The sequence below is a fragment of the Marmota marmota genome, unplaced genomic scaffold (assembly GCF_001458135.2).
Source record: "Marmota marmota marmota unplaced genomic scaffold, marMar, whole genome shotgun sequence".
In the NCBI taxonomy this organism is placed as follows: Eukaryota; Metazoa; Chordata; class Mammalia; order Rodentia; family Sciuridae; genus Marmota; species Marmota marmota.
Window position 1 is genome coordinate 38,491,125 of NW_025999900.1, and position 19,429 is coordinate 38,510,553.

At 42.8% G+C, this 19,429-nt stretch overlaps 1 long non-coding RNA gene across 1 annotated transcript; it reads left to right on the forward strand.

The window, feature by feature from the left end:
• The first annotated feature begins 10,497 nt into the window (after nt 1-10,497).
• Nucleotides 10,498-19,419, forward strand: LOC125615308. The gene is made up of 3 exons (XR_007345882.1): nt 10,498-10,694; nt 11,138-11,215; nt 18,695-19,419. It is a non-coding gene; the product is annotated as an uncharacterized LOC125615308 (long non-coding RNA).
• The last annotated feature ends 10 nt before the right edge of the window (nt 19,420-19,429 follow it).

Below are 19,429 nucleotides of genomic sequence, written 5' to 3' on the forward strand. Positions count from 1 at the left end.
GCCCCCACCACCCCTACCCCAGAGTCTTTCATCTCCTAGTTAAGCCTTTCAGGACCACTGGAATGTTCATTAGAAGAACTCTTGAAACTACACTTCTCGCCTCAATGAAGACTGCGCACGGCTCTCCCTTTGGGGTTCCTGTAAGAAGAGATTCCAATACCGTCATTGTTTTAAAATTCAGAAAGGCAAAAGACTATCTGGGTGATGTGGCTCAGGTCTGTAATTCAGGTACTTGGGAGGCTACGGAAGGAGGATCCCAAGTTCAAGGCCAGCCTTAGCAATTTAGCGAGACCCTGTCTCAAAATTTAAAGAAAGAAAAGAAAGGTGAGAGACCACCTTACTGGGGCTTCACACTGCGGCTGGGAAAGCAGTCATGAAGTGGGGTTGGTGTCTCTGAAGATAATTAACTTTTCGACAATCCTTGGATTTCTCTTGATTAGTAAAATTGCCATCTTGGATCATGGTGACATGTAAAGAGATCAGATCAAGCAGAACATACATAAAACCTGTGCTGCCACTCATTCTCAAAGGCCAACCCTTCCCTACATCCCTTTGTTATACTGTTTTTTCAAACATAAAGAAAGAATGAGATAGGTGGCCCCTAATGTTTCTTCTGTGCTTTAATCCTATCATAGCAATGTTGACTTCTAAGAAGAAAAGTTCTCTTTTATTTCAAAACAAGCCTGGTATCTACCAAACTGCATTACTGTTTCCTTTTTGGAGATAGATAGGATTTATTTAGCAAGAGTTAGTGCTTCACTGACTACTCTTTTGTGTAAATTTAGTATGGAGTTTATTATTAGAAAAACTGAAACAGTTTGGAAAAATAACCAGGCAGAGCATGAGCTTAGGCAAGTGCTTAACATGTACTGCCCCCGCTCATCCTTAAGGTGGGGGCATGGACCAGAAGATCCCCTGTGTTCTAGTCTGCACATTCTGGAAAGTCTGGGTACATTTAGCAGATAAAGGGTTATTGCTGAAAGGTCTTGCTCAGGGCTGCAAGTGAGGACTGGCATAGATGGAACCTGGCTCCTCACCCATGAATGTGGCTACACTGTAGACCTAGGCAATCCACACATATAAGTCTTAAATAAAAGAGGTGAAATGGTGTTGTTCAAAAGAGCATACAGGTTGGGGATGTGGCTCAGTGGTAGAGCACTTGCCTAACATGCACAAAGCCATGAGTCCCCAGTACCACAAAACAAAAGAGCATCCAGAGTGGGTCTTAAGATTCCTGGGCCAGGTGCGTTGGCACATGCCTGTGATCCTAGCTACTCAGGTGGAACATAGTCTGAGAAATTTAGTGAGAACCTGTCTCAAAATAAAAATGGCTAAGTATATAGCTCAGTAGCAGAGTGTTTGCCTAGCATGCACAAGGCCCTGGGTTCAACTCCCAGTACCACCAGAGGAGGGGAAAAAGTCAAGAGAAAGGTTTCCTGAAATAAATGCTCTGAAATAATGTTTTAGTTCTTACTGTACATAGGATCAATGAATTGGAAAAGATGGATGAGTCTCAGTAGATTATCTAGGTTTGGGGGGTTTTTTTTGTTTGTTTTCGTTTTGGTTTTTGTTGTTGTTGTACTGGGGATTGAATCCAGGGCCTCAAACATGATAGGCTACCGCTAAGCTATGTCCCTAGCCCACCCACTTTACTCCCCTGGTACTAGGGATTGAACCAAGGGATCCTCTACCACTAATCTAGCTAGGATTGTATGTATGTATTACTGCATTGAACAATGTCTATCAATTAGGTTTTGTTTAAGACAAAAACCATTTCATACCCAAGTAGAAAAAAGTCAGGGATTCAGGTAAAGGTACTTTATGTTTTTAAAAAGACCATAAGAAAAAAGATTTATTGATAAAATTATAATCTGGAGGGAAAAGGAATTTTACAAACTGGGTGTAGACAGAGAGAATAGCAAGAGAAAATGCTGGAAAGAAAAATGTCAATAGTAGGTCTCTTTAGTAGGATTACGAGTAACTGAATAATTTTTTATTATCATTTTGCTCATCTGTAATCTCATATGATCTACTACATAGTTTCATGGATTCCCCTCCCCGCAAAGAGGAAAAGAAGAAAATAATCTGTGATCCCTATGAATAAGAAAACTGTAACTCCCTGTACCATTTAAATCTTTAATGTCTTAGCATGTGTTTAGGATCTCATGAAGAGTCACTCATCAAACATTCCAACAAGTCATTCAGTAAATATTTGTTGAATGGATAAGTGCTAGGAATTGAAATGAGGGGAGATCCTTCAGTCTTGAGTTGGCTGGCAGGGCTTCCTGGAAGAGGCAGAATCAGAACTGGTCCTGGAGGGATTCTGCGTGAAGCAGGAAAGCGCTTGTATTCAGAAAAGGAAGGAGGGAGCAGACACAGCCTCAAAGGTGGGAAAGCCTGGAAAGGTCAGCCCATTTGGATGACTCTGAAAAGATAGGCTGAGACCAGATGGTAGAGGGCCTGGTAATTACTTGATTCATACTAGTAATTATTTAATTGATTATTTGTAATTATTTAATACCAGTGTGTTCACCTTAAGGGCAGTGACCGGTCTGTCCGGTTCTTGGTGGTTCTCCCAGCACCTGGAGAGTGTCTGGCACATAATTAACTCTCAGCACATATTTGCAACTGAATGACTGGCTGGAATGCCAGCCTGGGAAGTCTGGGTACATTGAGCAGATAAAGGGTTATGGATGAAAGGTTTTGATCAGGGCTGCAAGTGAGGACTGGCATAGATGGAACCTGAATGATGAGATGCTGAAGTTGAGCGATGTCTGTCAACTAGGAGGCCTGAGAATGGAAATGAATGTAAAAGGTGGAGTGATAGCAATTCCAGCCAGTGGAGAGGAGAGAGTGGGGGGAGGAGGGATGAAACGAATGAAATAACAGAAGGACAGGTTATTAAGAGACTTTGAAATCTAGGTGGACCCTTATTAGGTTCCTGAGACAAGGGGTTGACAACTGTCATCCAAAAAAAGAAAAATTTTCTCCACTACCCTGAAAAGTATAGCACCAAGCAAGGAGAAAATAATGGCAATCGTGATGCAAGTTAGCGGTAGACTTAGGTGAGCCGGTCTTGGTGCATCCTGGCTCTAGCCTTTAAAAAACATGTGACTTTGTGCACGACACCATTTCGAACCCCAATTTCCTCATTTTGAAATAGCTGTAATAAAAGAGCCTGCTCTTTATGGATGTGTATAGGATTCAATGAGACAAGACATACAAAAGCATGCTGCTTGGTACCCGGTAAATATTCAGTGTATTTCTTTCCTTCCTGAATCACCCCCGGAACCTTTTAATTGCACCCTAAAAGTCATCAGAGGCCTCTCGACTGGCAGTTAAACTAGCATTTTCCACCTGAAAAAAAAGGAAGGAAAAAGGAAAAGAAAGGAGAGGAAGACAGGGAAAGGAAGGAAAGGAGTAAGGAAATTAAAAGAAGAAAGAAAAAGAAGCAGGAAGGGAGGGAGGGAGAGAGGGAGAGAAAGCTAGCAGGCAATATAGACTGGGGGGCACAAACGTAGGGCCTTGGGTTCTGATTAATCTAAATCCATCTTACTGTGCTCTGTTAGATAAGTTTACCCCCCTGTGCCCCAGATCCCTCATCTGGGAAATTAGGGATAATAATACCTGTCTCTCTGGCCTCCTTGGAATGATTAAGGGGCATGATAGATGTTAGGTGCTTAGTGCAGAATCTAGCACCTAGTTATTATTATTTAATATTATTTTGGCCTAAAATATGACTTAGTAAATGAAAGTCACTCTCCCCTTGGTTCCCTTGGGAAATATTTTAAATCAGCACTTTGGTCTAAAATTCCTGTAACAGACATTGACCTTTTCCAAAGAAGTCAGCCCACCCACCTCATTGCAGGAAAAGAGTCCTAGTTCCTAATTCATAAAATCCATTTGCACCAAATATAATTCTAAGTGAATAGTTTGAGGGAGTGTGCAGTGGGGCTGATGGAATAGAAATTTCGGAGCCAAACAGACTTAGGTTCAGATTCCTGACCACCTAGGCATGCATGTCTTTAGGTGAGCTACTCCATCTTTCCACTTCATTGTTCATAAAACAAGGGTGTGTAAAATGGATTGTTGCAAGGATTCGATGAATTAAGGGGTCTCCTGGAAGTACTTAATGTATAAGTGCTCAATTAATTTGTAAATGTGCTTATTGCAATTGATAGTATTTTAATTCCTATCTGTTCAGAATTAATACTGCTTGGGGCCGGGGTTGTGGCTCAGTGGTAGAGTGCTTGCCTAGCATGCGTGAGTCACTGACTTTGATCCCCAGCATCACATTAAAAAAAACAAAAAATAAATAAAATAAAGGTATTAAAAAAAAGTATTGGGCTGCGGTTGTGGCTCATCAGTAGAGCACTTGACTAGCAGGCGCATGGCCCTGGGTTTGATCCTCAGCAACCATATTAAAATAATAATAATAATAATAAATTTTAAAAATTACCATCAAAATGCTAAGAAATCTTCTCTCCTTTCTTCTCCTCCTAGCTCCCATGAAAGACTTGTTCAGAAAAGGAACAGACTATGGGGGCTTTTAGAATGTCACGTCTCTAGAGAGCCAGCTTAACAATGGTCAGAGCCTTTAATCAAGAAGTGAGGTCAGACAGAATTTCTGCTTCAGCCAATCTGGTGGCAGAGTGAGCCCCTGGGACAGCTCTCTATGAAATTACATTGCTTATGACCATGCAGGGTCTGCAAGGACTTCATTTAAGCCTTTTAGTCAAGGACTCCCAAAAGGTCAATCAAATGAGAGAGATTCCATTAAAGTGATTATCCCTATAATTAGGGTTTGTGAAGGCTGTGTAATGACTGGGAAAATAATCACATAAAGTGAAAAGAAAAAAATCATATTTGTTATAACAGTAAAACAATTTTAAAATATAAATTGGATAAATCAAGAGGAAAAATACACATGTAATGTAGTCCTAATTTTGTGGAATATATGTGCATTAACATTATTGAGGGAAATACATCAAAATGCAAAGAGCAATCAACTCCAATTGAGATGATAGGATTAGAAGAATGATTTTCTTTGCCCAGTGCTATTTAGTATTGTCTACTATTAAAATGTACAAATGTCCTAGTTAGAAAAGTATGTTGGATTCAAAAAGAAAAATACCAATCTCGCTTATATTGGGATTCTAAAAAAGAACTCATGAAATAGAGTAAAATGGTGGGAGGCTGGGGACTGCAGGGATTGGGGAGATGATGGTCAAAGCACACAAAATTTCAATTAGGAAAGAGGGATAAACCCAAGAGATCTGTTGTATGTCACAATGAATATAATTAATAACAATCTATTGTAAACTTGAAAATTGCTGAATGTAGATTTTAAGCATTCTCACCACACACACACACAAAAAAAACTATGGAGATAAACATAGTCATTACTATGTTCATTAGTTTGATTTAGCCATGCCACAATGTATACATATCCAAAACATCACATTATAGTATAAATATATACAATTTTTATTTGTCAATTAAAATAATAATAAAAGAGGCTCCCAAAAAAGAACAGTATGTTAATAACCATGATGAGTATAAAAGTTTTCAATGTGAGGAAATTCGCACAATATAATGGTAAATGAAAAAGTAGTGGAAAAGCTTTTATGCAATATGATCACAAATGTGAGTGTAGGTGTGTGTAGCATCAAAATCTTAACTGTCTGGACAAAGTGGTAGAATATGGGCAATTTTTCTTTCCTTCATTTTACTTTTATTTCTCATATAGTTAAAATAACCACATTATACTTCTGTAACTGAAATAAAGAACTACAAAATTGTTTTTAACTATGACATAAATTTCAACTGAAAGCATTATTGTTACTGAAGAGATAGTAGAGGAAAGAAAAAAACCCAGATTCAAGATAACAGTGATAATAATAATGATAACAGTGATAATAATAATGATAACAGCTACTATTAATTGCAGGCTCATTGGGTGTCATGAACTGTTCACAGTCTTTTTTTTTTTTTTTTTTTTAATCTTTCAGTGCTTTCAAACTTCTTCTAAGCAAACATAGGTTCCTGGAATCCAAATATGCCATGCATTCCCTATCCCTCCTACCTCGTGGAAGGAACTTCTTGGTTGGGTGCAGACAGACTTGTGGACTAATTTCGCATAGTGTGGTGCTGCTCTCCTAGCACCAAGGAAAGACTTCCTCTTTTGATTCTTCAACTTTTCAACCTTGGGCATTAAATCATATTGGTAAGAAAGCCTTAAGCTCAAACCTCAACTCACTGTTTTGTTTCTGAGATACATGCCTTCTTATCTGAAACAATATCAATTCAGAGATTTTTGTTATTTGCTATGTAGCTAACCAATAGAATCTGAGATAGCAGAAAGGCTTACCGTTGTCCCTGAACAGTACTATTTTACAGTAGCCTAAGCAGTTTGGTAATGGACTTGGCACAGCAAAACCCTCTTAGAGACAATGGTAGACAAATGCGCCACCGTGTGGTCTTGAGAGGTATGGCGCCTCTTTGATTTTACATTTTTTCCTAGTGGTCGCTGGGTGGAACCCTTTCAATTTGTTAGGAAACTAAGACCTAGACAAGTGATACTACTGGATTTTGAACCAAAATCTTCAATCTTTTCTCACCACAACTGCTCCCAGCTTTTCAGGTTAACTCAGGGACATCTGCTCCTCAATCTCACAAGCAAAGAAATAAAGTTTAGACAGGATATATAACTTGCTAAAGAAAGGGTCCATAGCTAATTTGGGAGTCTCTGCTTTTTTTATTCACTAATTTATTCAGCAAGTATTTTTACACATGAATACTATGTGTAGAAAATCACTAGAGTTAGTCAAGAGAGGTGGTGCATGCCTGTAATTCCAGCAACTTGAGAGGCTGAGACAGGAGGATCTCAAGTTTGAGGGCCAGCCTCACAACTCAGTGAAATCTTGTATCGTAGTAAAAAAGGGATGAGGATGTAGATCAGTGGTAGAGCACTCCTGGGTTCAATCCCTAAAAAAGAAAGAAAGAAAATCACTACAGTTATAATAGTGAACAAAATAGGCAAGAATCCCCTCATAAAACTCATGTTGCAATGTGGGAAATAGATAACATAAGCAAGTATAATGCAAAATATAACATTTGAAAGGGGTAAATATAAAAAAGGAAAAAATATGGGGAAGGGAAATAGGAAATGCTGGAAGGAGTTACATTTCAGAGTGACCAGAGAAGTCTCCTTGATGAGGTAAATAAGACCTGAAAGAATTGAGCAAACCAGCCATACAGATATGGAGAAAGACCACTCAGGCAAGCTTGCAGAACAGTGCAAAGACCCTGGAGCAGGAAAATGCTCCAGGGGAAAAAATAGAGTCAGAATGAGAGCTCAAGGGTAGTAAGAGCTGCACGAGGCTTTGGGGGGTCTTATTCATGTGGGGGCCTTTCAGGTCAAAGGAGGACTTTGACGTCTGCTCTCATTGAGCCAGGCCATTGAGAAGCTCCTAGCAGAGGAGTGGTGTGGTCAGACGGCTGTACCAGGATCCTCAGCTGCTGGGTTCACAGTGGACTTTAGAAAGCCACCACAGGAACTGAGACGGGCTACTCAATAATCCTGTCAAAATATGAGCAGAAGAGACCAGGGAGGGGACAATGGGGCATAATGAAAGGAGGCTAGAATTTTAAAATATATTTTAACAGTAGACCAACCCGTTTTGCTGATCCATCTGAAAGGGGCCAAAAGGTTTTTGGCCTGAGCAACTGAAAGTCTGACATCACCACTAATGGAGAATGGGGAGAAGTTGATGTGGGGGATGTGCTAAGTCAGAGGTCAGTGTTCTACCTCTGAGTGGAGATGTCAGGGAGGCAGTAGATTACCAAAGTCTGGAGTTCAGCCAAGAACTATTGAGTAATAATAGTGGAGTCACTGGAGACATTAACTCCACAAAATTACCATGCACACAATAATGATTAGAAAACACTTAGACTCAAATAAAAAAAATATTTTCCAATTTAGCATGTAGTTTTTAATATTTCTACCCAAAGAAGATTTTTTTAAAATGGCTCTGTCTCTTCTGGTTGAAAGCTGTTAATTTTTTGCTCATAGATCTAAGAACTGAGTCTCCTGCATTAGTCAGACCTTTAGGATGTTTGCCTGTTCTCTGGGTGCAATTGCTTACAGCCGTGCGATATGCTTCTTTATTATTTTATTATGGGATGGCAGAGCCACTGAGAGCTTATTGAGTAGCAGGCCACAGGTTAGGCGCTGACTCGTGCCCTCAATTAATGTATACAAAGATGAAGCCACCTACCTACCAAGTGTACCATTGATTGTAATAGCAGCCAACATTCAAATTGTGTTTCACAATTTAGGAGACACTTTTATAGACAGGTGCTAGTATAGTGATTAGAAACACAGACTCTGGAACCACATTGCCTAGGTTTCAATCTCACTTCTGTTACGGCTTTGCTGTGTGGTCTAGAACAATCTACCTAACCTTTCTGTTAAGTCTCAGTTTTCTCGAGTACAAAATGGGGGAAGAACATATGTACCTTCTAAAGTAGTTTTAAGGATCGAGGTATACATGGGCAGTACTAAGAACATAGTAAGCCCTTAAAAAAATAGCCTATGAAACAGATATTCTTTTTAATCACATTTACTAATAAAGAAAATGAGTTTTTCATCTCACTCCAGTCAGAATGGCAGTTATCAAGAATACAAGAAACAATAGTGAGTGTTTCGAGGATGTGGGGGAAAGGCACACGCATACATTGCTTGTGGGACTGCAAACTGGTGCAGCCAATCAGGAAAGCAGTATGGAGATTCCTTGGAAAACTGGGAATGGAATCACCATTTGACCCAGCTATCCCATTCCTTAATCTATACCCAAAGGACTTAAAAACAGCATAATATAGTGACTCAGCCACATCAACATTTATAGCAGCACAATTCACAGTAGCTAACCTGTAGAACCAACCTAGATGCCCTTCAATAGATAAAGAAACTGTGGTATATATACACAATGGAATATCACTCAGAAATAAAAGAGAATAAAATTATGACATTTGCAGGTAAATGGATGGAATTGGAGAATATCATGCTAAGCAAAGTAAGCCAGTCCCCCCCCCCCAAAAAAAAAAAAAAAACAAAGGCTGAATGGGTTTTCTCGGATAAGTGGATGCTAATCCATAGTGTGTGGGGGGGATGGGATGAGTGGAGGAACTTTGAATTGGGCAAAGAGGAGGGAGGAGAGGAAGGGGAGGGGAGGGGGCATGGGGGTAGGAAAGACGGTGGAATGAGACAGATAACATTACCCTAGGTACATGTATGATTGCACGAATGGTGTGACCTTACCTCATGTACAACCAGAGAAGTGAAAATGTGTGCTCTATTTGTGTACAACGAATGGAAGAGCATTCTGCTGTCATGTATAACTAATTAGAACCAAAAAAAAAAAATTAAAAATAAGTCTCAAAGAGGTTATTTATTAGGACTTAGAGTAATAAGCAGTTGAGGGACACACCTACCCAAGAGCACTTGCTTCTGACTCCCAAGTTTCACCCACTTAGAATCTGCTAAGTTTTGAATGTTTGTTCCCCAGAACTCATGTGTTGGCAACTCGATCCCCAAAGTATTGGGAGGTGGGACCTTTGGGAAGTGACTGAATGGATTAATCCATCCATTGCACTAAGGGATTATTGAGGGAGCCGCCGTGTTATAAAAGCAAGCTCTCTGGCACCCTTGCAGTCTCATCATGGGATGCCCTGTGCTGCTCTGGGACTCTGCAGAGGGCCCCATCAGATGACTCACCAGATGTGTTGGACCAATGCTGAACGCCCCAGCCTTCAGAAGCCCAGCAAACCGTTATTCTTTATAATTAACTTAACTCGGGATGTTTAGTTATAGCAGCAGGAAAGGGACCAAGAATCCATTTCCTAGGAGGGGCTTGGTTTTGTATTAGAACAGCCAAACTTTCTCACGTGTCTCCTGGAGTCCACTGACTTGGTCCCCAGCCATGGCACTTGAGAAGTAGTGGAAACCTTGGGGAGTGGGGTCTAGTCTTTGTGAAAGGACTCCCGGACTTTGAGGGGGGGGGGGGGAAACAGCAAAAATAACCTTTTGGGGGCAGGGAAGCAGCCTGTCAGGATCCGTGCCAAGCGCTTCGCATGCCTTTCCCGTCAAATCTTCATCACAAACCCAGTGCTAGGAACTTTTCACAAGCCCTCGGTTTACACCCTGGGGCGCAGAGCCATTAAGTAACGGGAGTGGCATGTGTTAGCGGTGGCTTTCCGACTCAGCAACCCTGATCCGAGTCCCCGGGTTTGGGCTCCGGAAGTCTTCCACCTGCTGGCACTTTAGCTGCATGCAAAATTCACCATCTGCAGAGGCCGGAGCAGACGGATGCCGGCGCCCTTTCACCCCACCCACCGAGCAGTGACACAGGCAGCCCCGCCCCTGCCCTTTGCTCCTTCCCACACCTGGGGTGGGTGGGGCCAACCCCCTGGAGCCCAACCCCCTGGAGCCCAACCCCCTGGGGCTCTGCAGAGGGCGAGCGTCTCCGCACCTCTCACCCCGCACCCTCCAGGGGGCAGGCGGGAGGTCTGGGTCATTCAAGCCTCTGGCTTCCTAGATCCCCAGGTTCCATTTCCGCACCTCCACCCCGAGAGTGAACAAGTAGAGCTGCTGTCTCGCAGTCGAAGGGAACAAACGACTTCCCCATTCAGACGTGAGACTGGAAGTGGGAAGGAGAGAGGGAACCTCGAGGGGTTGGCCTGAGCTTAGGTTTTGACGTCAGCGATCTAGTGTTTCTCCTTCTCCCTCCCTCTCTCCTTCCTTCCTTCCCGACCCCTTCCTGCTCTCTCCTCTCTACCCTCCCTTCCTTCCTTCCCTCCTTTCTTTTTGAATAGTGCACTGTTTTGCTGCGCACAAATTGCAACACACAGCCTGAGCAAGCACCAACCAAAGTTCTTGCTGCTGCTGCCTGATCCCTTTGTCCACTGTCATGGTTGATACCACATGTTCCCTGAAAGCTCGTGTGTTGAGGCGTGGTCCCCAGCCATGGCACTTGAGAAGTAGTGGAAACCTTGGGGAGTGGGGCCTAGTTGGAGGAAGTGGTTCACTGACACCCACCACTCTCCACCTTCACCTTCTGCTTTGTTCCTCTCCAAGCTTCCTGTCTTAATTTTCTGACCACCACCAGCCCAAAGGAATGGTATCAAGCAACCATGGACGGAAACCTCGGAAACTGTAAGTCAAAAGAAATCTTCCCTCCTTTTTTCTCTGGTATTTTGTTACAGCAATGGAAAGCTGACTGATACACCGACGGCAAGGCGACTGAAGTGGTTGAGCTGCATTCAGAATATTTCACATACTTGGGGTATTTTTTGTGGGGGATTCTGATGTGTCTTTGTTGTGACTATTCTGCCCTTAATTAATATATGATCTAGCGCCTATTAATAACCCTCAGCACACTTGCCTCCTGTCACAGCTCTTCCTGCATAGATGGAGTGATTGTGTAGCTTGTGAGCTTCAGCTGGGTCTGAGTATGTTGTTCTGGTTTGCTCCCTCTTCTGCATCCACCATTCCCAGACCACACCCACCCCTTGCACGTGTCCTTGACTCCTCCAGCTATGTAGTCGGAAGCTTCCCACAAAGACAGTGTCTACCTCAGCTTCTTTCTCCCCAAGAAAGCTCACATGGCAGGCAGCTATGATTGCTCAGTCTACTCCCCCAGAAAATACAGATTTTTTTTTTGTTGTTGTTTGTTTGTTTTCTGGTACCAGGGATTGAATCCAGGGGCACTTAACCACTGAACCACATCCCTAGCCCTTTTTTACATTTTATTTAGAGACAGGGTCTTGCTAAGTTGCTTAGGGCCTTGCTAAGTTGTTGAGGCTAGATTTGAACTTGTGATCCTCCTGCCTTATCTTCCCAAGCTGCTGGGATTACAGGTGTGCGTCCATGCATCTGGCAAATTGCATGTTTTAATAACTTGCCTTCTGCACATGCTCATCTAAAATCCCCTGCAAGGATACTTCTTGAAAGACTTGGATTGCTTTCCTGCAGGCCGGCAGATTTCAGGCTCCTGATGTCAACCTGGGCCTCTGCCTCCAAGCACAATCTCTCTGAGTTGTTGGAGATCTTGTCTCTCAGCTGGGAAGCTTATGCAAGCCACCACATAACCATTGGGGTCCTGTCCAACTGTGCTCCTGAAGCAAGCCACTTAGCTCTCTGGAGCTTAATGTTCTCCTGGAAAACAGAAATTCAATTTAGTAAACATCAATTTGATGCCCACCATGTACAGAGAGCCCAGAGTCAGGAATTGGGTATCTAGATGCAAAGGTAAAAAGAATATGGTCTCTTCCCTCAAAAATGTAAAGTCAAACAAAACAGATAAGAATTTTAGAAGTAGAGTAACCCCACAGCAGAGTAAAGTAGATCTGGAAATAAGAACATTCATACCTGAATTGTCTTCTTCATAAGATTTGTTGCCAAGAATCAAATGAAAGCAGGGAAATTTGGTATTCTTAAGCACTTTGCAGTGTAAGCAAATCCTATGTTATTAATTGACTTCTGTAGGAGATACCAATTGAGTTTTCTGCCAAAATTTCTCTTCTTTTCCAAGAATGGCCCCTATATCCAAAAATCACATGGTTTCAGAGGTGTCACCTTCTGTTACCTCAGGTTCATTTTTGGCCATCTTGGTTGATTGAACCAGGTGCAGACCCCTGACTCAGGCTGGGCCTCTTGGAGTCCCTGCTCTAGGTTTGGAATGGGAGTGAACTTTATCTCAGTTTGGGCTCTTGAGTGACGGACATACAAACCCTGGAAGCATGGAGAACTGTTTTCTGAAAAGGCAGACTGAAAATTAAAGAATACCAACTTCAGCAGGTCTGCCGCGCGACCAGCACACTAGCTTCATACCAGAGGTTCGAAACATAGAAGTTAACTAGTGAGATCAAAATAAAGATAAAACTCAGTTTACCTTTTTCTTGCCCAGCTAAGAGACGGCTTCTCCCGGCTCCTGCCTCGAGCCACGTGGCGGTAGCGAGGTCTACACAAGAGACCAGCAGGAGAGAGGAAGAAGCACACCAGAGAGTGGGCTTTTATTGGGGAACAAAAAATTCAGGGGAAAATTCCATCCAATGAAAGTCAGGGGGGACAGCATTCCAAGGTCAGGGTCAGTGATTGGTTTCCAGGTCAATGGTCAGTCACACCCCCACACAGGCCCTTGCACCTGGAAAGGGTGGGGATAAAGCTCTGACACAGCTGGCCTGAGCGCCTCACACCCAGTCAGGGAGGTAGCCCAATCACATGTGAGAACGGCTTCCCACAAGCAGGGAGAGAAATGTAGCAGAGGTTCAGAGAAGAGGAAAATAAGAGAACAAAGGCTCCCTGGCATTCAGGCCTTGGTTCATATCTGTTTCTGCCTGCTGGAAACAGTACCCCAACAAGGGCCATTGTTACCGAGGACAGCTGTGGTGGGTTTCAATCATGTAATTAGCCAAGTGTGGTGGTGCACAATTATAATCCCAGTGGCTTAGGAGGCTGAGGTAGGAGGATTGCAAGTTTGAGGCCAACCATTGCAACTTAGTGAGGACTTAAGCAACTTAGCAAGATCCTGTCTCAAAACAAAAAATAAAAAGTAGTGGGGATATAGCTCAGTGGTAAAGCACCCCTGGCTTCAATCCCCATTACCAAAAAATAAATAAATTACATATAATTAAAAGATTCATAATCAGTTTCTAAACTCATTTAATTCAGATTCATATAGAGCAGAAGTCTTCCCTTAGCCCCAGTAAGAGCTATGAATATCTTTGCCAACTATTTACAAGGCTTTTAGAAAAAAGGTGACTCTATCCTGCATGACATAAAGCAGCCACTGGGTGGCAGCCTTCTGGCTAGCCAGCTCTCAAAGCTCCTGAAATTCCCCAGTGTGCCCTGAGAGCACTTGGAAGGCACCTAATGGAGCTGTCACTCGTGGCTGTCTCTGACAAGTTCTGGAGCCTAAGACACTATGGTGTTTCTCTGCCCATCAATCTCTCCTTTTGACAGACACTAAACTCATTCCCTTCCTACACTTACTTTGGTGGAACTGTCTCCACCCCATTCATATTCTTCTGGCAAGGCTGTTAATCACAGGACACCCCTCCCCTGACCACACAGTGGACCTAAGATCTAAACTAATTAATTGAAATCTTTTTCTGGAGAATTCAAATTTCTATCTGAGTTACAAATACAGAAGAGAGTTGGAGCTGGGTCATCCCACTGCAGTTCCACATAGAAAAGCTCGCCAGGTGCCCTGCTGAGACAGGGGCAGTCCTGTCCGTGGACCCAGTTGTTCCTTTAAATCTGCAGCTACCCATTGCCCATAGCTCAAAAAATGAACATCTTTTGAACTAAATTAGTCAATCAGTTGTTTTTAACCAATGAGTCTTGACCTTGATCCTCTGTGCTTTCCGGAGTAAAGGCCATGGATGAGTAAAGAACACAGAAGGAAAGGAGAAAAACTGCATTGTTTCCCCTACCTAAAATTACAGCCCCAGCCTACCTCATGCCTTAATGAATCTCTAGCTACCATAAGGCTTTTATTTGTGGAAATCTTACACATTTGACTGAAAGTCGAAGCTTATTACAGAACAGCAAATCTGTTATTTCTACAAAGCCCCTGTTAGCTGTCTCTGCACCTGTTCTCTCTTCTGCCAAGCTACCTATGCTCCCTTCCAAAGAGGGTGGGGGTGTGACCCAGATTCCAAACCAGGATGCAAGTGGTACTTAAAGAGACAGACCCAAGCCAGGTGTGGTGGAGCACGCCTGCAGTCCCAGCATCTTGAGAGGCCGAGGCAGGAGGATCACCGGAGCTCAGGATCAGCCTGGGCAACAGAGCAAGACCCCATCTTAAAAAGAGAGAGATAGGCCCAAGTTTTTTTTTGTTATCAATGTCCTTAATGGACATTATATATTCTTTCTAGTCAACATAGTTCTCTCAGAAATGTATTCCTAATATCATAGAAGTTGCCTCCTACAGAAAGACTTGTAGAATCCCAACTATTAGACCAATAATATGGAGCTGAGTATTAGCAGATCTAGAATCAGACCTTAGAACTTATTATTACCAGAACAGAGTTCTTTCCACTATTCTAAGCCTCCTTTCAGACTACAATTTGTTTTCTTTAAATATAAGACTTTTTAATTTCTCTATATAAATGTTTTGCTAAGCAATACATTTTCAACAAACTATCTGCCTGCAGAAACCCCCAAAGTATTTGCTTCCACTAATATGCAAGATCTACACATTATGTAAATTGTGTGTCAGTAGCAATATAGAATCCCAATAACATAATACCATGCACATCCAAATTTAAACTAATAAGAAGATAAACAAAGTCAGCTTCTTGGTACTTGACGGTGGTAGATATTTTTTAACTCACTAAAGTGACTCAATCATGGTAGAATCAAAACCAGCAAGAGGAAATGACAGGGAATTTGATTGGGGCAAGGTGTGTTTAAGGAGACTGCCCAGAGATAGCAAGCTTCCCATCACAAGAGGTTAAGCAAAAGTTGGACAGACAACCATTTGGCGAGGATGTCATACACCAGTGGTTCTCCAGCTTTCAAAAGTATCAGAATCACCCTGTGGACTTGTTAAAGCTGAGATGGCTGGCCTCAGAGCTTCTGATTCGGAAGTCTGAAGTGGGGCTTACGATTCCACATTTCCTCCCAGCGCCCAGGCAGTGCTGATGCTGGTGGTCCAGGACACACTCTGAGAACCACTGTGTCTAGTAGAGGGAATTCAGAATCATGAATCAAGCTGCTTCGCTCCAGCCAAGGGATGCAGGGCAGAGTCACATTTCTTTTTACTGTCCTATCAAACAGCTTGAGTCCAGTTTTTTTCCCCATGAGGCTGGACCTCTTTCCTGCCTGGGGGCTACTGCTGGTCATAGTCCTAAATCCTTCCCATGTGTCTCTGTGCTAATCTTGAACCTGGGACAAAGAAAGCCACCATGAGGCTGAAGGACACCACCACTACCCCGGTCACTGGCTTTAAGATAGGCTGTCAGAGACAGCTCACACTTGGGACTCTACACCCTCTGGCATCGCTGCCATGGGCGGTGGGATGTGCTGTCGATGGAGGCCATGACAAAGCCCCAGTCCTCTTCCACCCCAAGTGCCTCAAGGAGGGAAAGCCAAAGAATCTGCCATTGCTGCCGGAGGAGCCACAACTGAATTAAAGGACAGATGGCGGGGCCCTGTGCCATTCTTGCCCGCATCTGTGAAAGCACATGGCCAACAATTATTGACCCATCACTCTATACCAACTATCGTTCTGACCACGTTACATGGAGATCTCGTTTAGTCCTTGTAACAACCCTATACAATACTAATTGTAGAATGAGGATTTGTGCCCCAGTTCTTCAGCTCTGCATCCCCACATTCTTTATTAGACAAAACATCAGGATGTATTGGAAAAAGAAAGAGGTTGCCTCACCCACCATTAAGCTAGGCCAGAACGCAGCCCTGGATCTTACCATGTGCCGCCACCCCTCCTAGGCCTGGCCTCTTTAGTTTGATCTGTGTTTTTCCGATACACTTGATTATTGCTCCCAAGCACTCTAGGAGTTCTACGTGGCTAGGGCAGAAGGTTTCCACCCTTAATTTTGCCCGTGCCAGCCTGGTGTTGAACCCAACTGTTATTCCAGGGGATGGGAATAGGAAAACCTCAATTTTGACTGCTCCTTGGGGAACCATGATGTTCCTTTCTGCTGGTTGAATTTGTTGTGTTGTGTGTGTTTGTTTTGAGATGAAGGTCTTTCAGTGTTGCCCAGGCTGATCTTGAAGTCTTGGGCTCAAGTGATCCACCCACCTCAGCATGCCAAGTAGCTAGGGCTGTGGTTGCTTGCTTCCATGCCAGACCTCGCTCTTGACTGGGACCATCTCAGGCATTAGAAGTATCAAATAATGTTAAACCCCAAAAGATATGTAGGTTGGCTATTACTAGATCCCTTTATTCATTGGGGGTCCTTGGCCCTCAATGAATAAATACTATTCCACCCTTTTCCCACATCATCCACATAATAGGTGAGACCAAACTTAGCCATGAACTTGCCCTGTTGGCTTCATTCCCCTAGAGTAACAGACCACCACTTGCTTTAACTTTGCCTAACCAAAGAGCCAACTCAATTCTTGCAAAGTCCTTTGCTGTATCCATTCTAGACTCTGGCTTCAGCAGATGACCCCTTTAATGTGCATTTTCTCTCTCTAAATAACATAATTAAATCTTTACCTCGTTTGGGCCCTTCTACCTAAGAATTGTCAGTTTAATACTAGTATTATTCAGCATCTACCCGGCACCAAATACAGGTAGGGCACACTGCTAGGCGCCAGAAATAGAAATAAGATACAACCTCCGAACGTTCTCTCTGACATGCAGATGCTAACTCACAGTAAGGGGCAGCAGAATAGAAATTCACTGGATTAGACAAAGGAGAATGAAGGGAAGTAGGAGGGGATGGGAATAGGAAAAGCAATAGAATGAATCAGACATAACTTTCCTATGTTCTTATATAAATACATCCAGTGTAACGCCACATCATGTACAACCACAAAAATGGGGAGTTGTAATCCATTTATGAGATGTCAAAATACATTTTCCTGTCATGTATAACTAAAAAGAACAAATAAAAACTTCAAAATAAAAAATAAGAAATAAGAGGCTGGGGTTGTGGCTCCGTGGTAGAGCACTTGCCTAGCACGTATGAGGCACTGGGTTTGATTCTCAGCACCACATATAAATAAATGAATAAAATAAAGGTTCATCAACATATAATTTTTTTTAAATAAAGAAAGAAAGAAGGTGTAACCTCTCCTAAATAAATAGGATGAAACCTACATAGGCTGCAACATCATCCTAGGTCTCCTGCCCCACAGATGATAGGAAGGACACGGGGAGGGAAAAGGAGGAGTCCCTGAGCAGGTAAGAGAGAGAGACAAAAGGAATAGTTTGAAGACTGCTAGTAAAACCAGAGTAGCCTGAAATTAAGTCTATTCAGGGACAGGCTTAACAGGGAAAGCTTATCACTGAAGCTATCAAAATAGACCCACTTACTAAATAGGGAGGCAAACTTCACTCTTGCCAACTCTACATAGAAACATCCTAGAAGAACATATTTTTCCCAGTACGTTCCTCTGAAACACATGATGACATTCCTGTTTGAAGAGCAAAATAATCAAGGTACGGATGGTTTTTTGCCCAATATTAGAGCAAAGCAGTGCAAATGCTTGAAACGGGTCTTAGGGGTATGCTGGGAACTGCCTTAGAGTCCACAAATGGCTTGTCCTTAGGTCACCATTGTCGCCATCTTTCACTGCATAATAAGTTACCCCCAAACTTGGGCATTTAAAATAATAACCATGTATTTACTCATGACTCTGCACCTAGTCATGAGTAAATACATGGTTGGGGGCTGGGCCCACCTAGTGAGAACTGCTGTTCTCACCTGGAGTCACTCATCAGCCTGCAGTCAGCTGGTAGATTGACAGGAACAGGATGATCTAAGATGACATCTCATGCCAGAATGGGACCTTGATCCAGCCAATCACATTCAGTAGCTTGGTGCCATATTCTAAGACTGCAGGAGCGTACCCAGAGGGCCCTGGTGGAAGCTGCTCCAAAGACACTCTCTCTTTCTCTCTCTCTCTCTCTCTCTCTCTCTCTCTCTCTCTCAGCACATTCAGAGGACAGGTCATGTGAAGCAGCCCTCTGCAAGCTGGGAAGAGGCCCAGAACAGGAACCTGTCAGAAGCTTGGACTTTCTGACCTCCAGAACTGTGAGAAAATAGACTTCTACTTGTTGAGCTACGGAGTCTGTGACATTTTCTTGTGGCAGCAGCAGTAGACTAATACAGGTTAACAGTTTGGGGTTATGAAGCTGCTGTGAACATTTATGTTCAAGTCTTTCTGTGGAGATATGCTTTCATTTCCCCTGTGTAGATACCTAGAAAATGGAACAACCGGATTACATGGTACATGTATGTTTACCTTTTAAGGAGACTGTCAAGCCAGGTGCAGTGGCACATAACCTGTAATTCCAGCAACCCAGTAGGCTAAAGCAGGATGATCACAAGTTCAAGGTCAGCATCAATCACTTAGTGAGGCCCTAAACAACTTAGCGAGATCCTGGCTCAAAATAAAAAATAAAAATGGCTGGGGATATAGTTTAGTGGTAAAGCACCCTTGGGTTCATTCCCTAGTACCAAAAATAAATAAATAGATAGTTGATCAAAACTGTTTTTCCAAGATAGCTGTACATTCTGTATTCCCACCTCCAATCACGAAGTTTCCATTTGTTTTACATCCTTGCCAACACCTGGTACAATCCGTCTTTTGAATTTTATCTATTCCAGTGAATTCATAGTGGAAGCTTGTTGTGGGTTTAATTTGCATTTTCCTAATGGCTAGTGA